The sequence below is a fragment of the Aplysia californica genome, unplaced genomic scaffold, assembly GCF_000002075.1.
Source record: "Aplysia californica isolate F4 #8 unplaced genomic scaffold, AplCal3.0 scaffold00040, whole genome shotgun sequence".
NCBI classification, from domain to species: domain Eukaryota; kingdom Metazoa; phylum Mollusca; class Gastropoda; order Aplysiida; family Aplysiidae; genus Aplysia; species Aplysia californica.
Window position 1 is genome coordinate 2252523 of NW_004797310.1, and position 2985 is coordinate 2255507.

A 2985-nucleotide genomic window follows, 5' to 3' on the forward strand; every position below is an offset into this window, starting at 1 on the left:
GTGTGTGGGGATGTAGCTCAGCGGTAGAGCGTTCGCTTTGCATGTGAAAGGCCCCGGGTTCGAACCCCGGCATCTCCAACTTTTTTGTTTGATCAGTGGACAAGAGGGCGGGAATATACTTATAAAACGCAGTGAGCCGTGAAGCACAACATCTGAAATGTGCTGTAGAGAATACAAAATCACTATAGTTGGTGCCACAGTCAGTATTTATTTCTGTTGAACTTTCTCACTTGCCCTTTTCTGTTTTCTGTAGGCTGGTCCCTGTTGTTTAACAGAAGATCGCTCAAAACGACGGAGACAGCAAAGAAAGAACAACTCTGGGAGGAACATATTGGCGCCTTCTTGTCTGCGTCAGCCTTTCAGAGCGGAGGCCCTAAAGTTTTTTCGATGTATTACACAATAGTATTGTTATAGCTTTCACAAGTAGAAGGGGAAAAAGGGGGAAAGGGGGTCCATTTTTTAAATCTCTCGTCATACGTTTTTAAAACTTGCTGTTCCAAAGATGCCCCAAAAATCTATACGATACATGGTACGCCTATATAAGATAATCTTTAATTACAGCATATGACATTGTCAAATAGATTCACAGGTATAAAAAGACCAAACAAAACGATTTTGAAAACTGAGGCCACAACGGGAATGTGGAGAAAAAAAGAAGTGTAGGGGCTGAAGACTAACATCACCAGATTTAGTAGTAGTAGTAGTATAGGAGCACCAGATGTGACAAAATATTTGGAGATCGATCAGGACGTAGCGATGAAATAAAAACTTAAAATCAGGCTTGTTGTTTCCAGTGTGTGGGGATGTAGCTCAGCGGTAGAGCGTTCGCTTTGCATGTGAAAGGCCCCGGGTTCGAACCCCGGCATCTCCAACTTTTTTTGTTTGATCAGAGGACAAGCGGATGGAAACACACTTTAAAGACTCGGTGAGACGAGAAGCACTATGAGTGAGTTCTGCTGCAGAGAGAAGACAAGAGTCACTATAGATGGTGCCACTGTCCTTATTTCTTTCTGTTGAACTTTCTCACTGGTTCTCTTTTGTTTACTGTGGGCCGGTTAATAATAATAATAATAAATGACATTTATATAGCGCTCAACGCCGATTAAAGTACACAGGCTCTGAGCGCTTTACAATACAGTACAACGTACAACAGTAAACTAAAACGTTGTGATCCTGTGGATGGACAGTTTGTCGCTCAAAATAACGACGGAGACAACAAAGAAAGCAAAACAATATGAACAACATTGCTGGCGCCTTCTTGTCTGCGTTCGTTTTTCATAAAGTAAAACGTTTTCTATGTATGGCATAATGTTAACCACTTTACTGCCAGACCCGAGTTATGGAGCAGATCTTAGAGTAAAAGCGCATTCCTGTGTTTGACAAGTCCCAGTTTATTAGACATAAGAATTCATTGAAGGCTTCTTTTTTATTTGAAGTAAGTGGTTTGGTCACCTCGTTGTCCCCTCTCAGCCGCCGACACTCTCAACCCCACAATGTTAGCGACAGTGAGCTGATCTCGTGGAGACCTTTGTGTTTACAAAACACTGTCCTTCCCTTCACACTCTTAAAATATATTTTTTTTAATGTTCTCTCAGCCACTCAAGGTTGGTGGATAAGTTACAGAAAAAACGAATTACCTACCTTTAGAAATTAAACTAAGAACATATGGACGTGCAGAAATAAGACCAGTAAGTGAAAAGATAACTAAAACATTACATAGAGTTGGGAAGATTGAATTGTATCAACAAGCGCCGATGATTATAATTTTGCAAAGTATGTAGTACTGGAATTAAACTCATAAGATAAAGCATGGCGTATGCAAATGTACAAAACCCATAAAATTAACAATTGTGGTCATTTTTAATGTTAAAGTATTTGTTATTAACTTCGCATCTTTGCAAGGGGATACTTTATATTGCCCACTATTGAGGCACAGCAGCGGCAACCCCTAACCCCTAAAGTTAGGTAGGGTGTGTGTGGGGGTGGTAGTATGGGTGGGGTAAATGGGGATGGTATAAGGTAGGGTATGGGGAGAGCAGGCTCAGAAAAGGACCTTCAATTGCTTCTAGATACTGTTGTAACAGAGAGTGATCGTAAAGGATTAGTGTTGAATGTAAAGAAAACAGAACGCATTGTAATATTTTAAAAACCCAGGAATTCCTAGTTGTAATCTCATTAGCAAAGGTGAAAAGATCAAACAAGTCCAACAGTTTAAACATCTAGGATATATGATAACATCTGATGCCAAATTATGTTCCACAGAAGTAAGATGGAGAATTACAATGGCTTAGGCTAGTTTCAGTAAAATGAACCTAGTCCTGAAAAATAGAAACATCTCAATGACCACCAAAATTAAAGTTCTGAAATGCTTTGTATGGTCAACCTTCTATATGGCTGTGAATGCTGGACAATCACTAAAAACAGTGAAAATAAAATAGAAGCAACAGAAATGTGGTTTCTTGGGAGACTGCTAAGAGTATCGTGGAAGGAAAAGAAATCAAATGAGGTAATGCTTGATGAAGCTCACGTGGGGCGCTCAATGCTAAAAACAATCAGGAAACGACAAATGCAGTTTTTGGGACACCTGGATAGACATAAAGGTCTAAGTCTTGAACATCTAGCTCTCACTGGCAAAATTGAGGGCAAGCGAGGCAGGGGTAGGCCTAGAAGAACAATTTACTTGGGGAACCTGAACAAATGGGTAACAGGGAAAGATCAGGGAAACGTAGCTTTTTCTCGAGCATCAGAGCAAAGGAATGAATGGAAAACCATGATCGCCGATGTCTGTTTGTCTGTTGCAGATCTGGCACTGGATGACGATGCTGATGATGATGATGATGATGATGATAATGATGATGATGATGATGATGATGATGATGATGATGATGATGATGATGATGAGGGGAATGGGGAGGGATAAGGGGTATGGGGTGGGGTTGAGCAGAGGATCGGGGAGGGATGAGAGGTAGGGTGGGGTTTGGTATA

General features: G+C 40.8%; 2 non-coding genes across 2 annotated transcripts; both read left to right on the top strand.

Annotated features, from left to right (window-relative positions):
* Positions 1 to 6: 6 nt before the first annotated feature.
* On the top strand, positions 7 to 78 carry TRNAA-UGC. Its single transcript has one exon. It is a non-coding gene; the product is annotated as a tRNA-Ala (tRNA).
* Positions 79 to 799: 721 nt separating this feature from the next.
* TRNAA-UGC lies at positions 800 to 871 on the top strand. Its single transcript has one exon. It is a non-coding gene; the product is annotated as a tRNA-Ala (tRNA).
* The last annotated feature ends 2114 nt before the right edge of the window (positions 872 to 2985 follow it).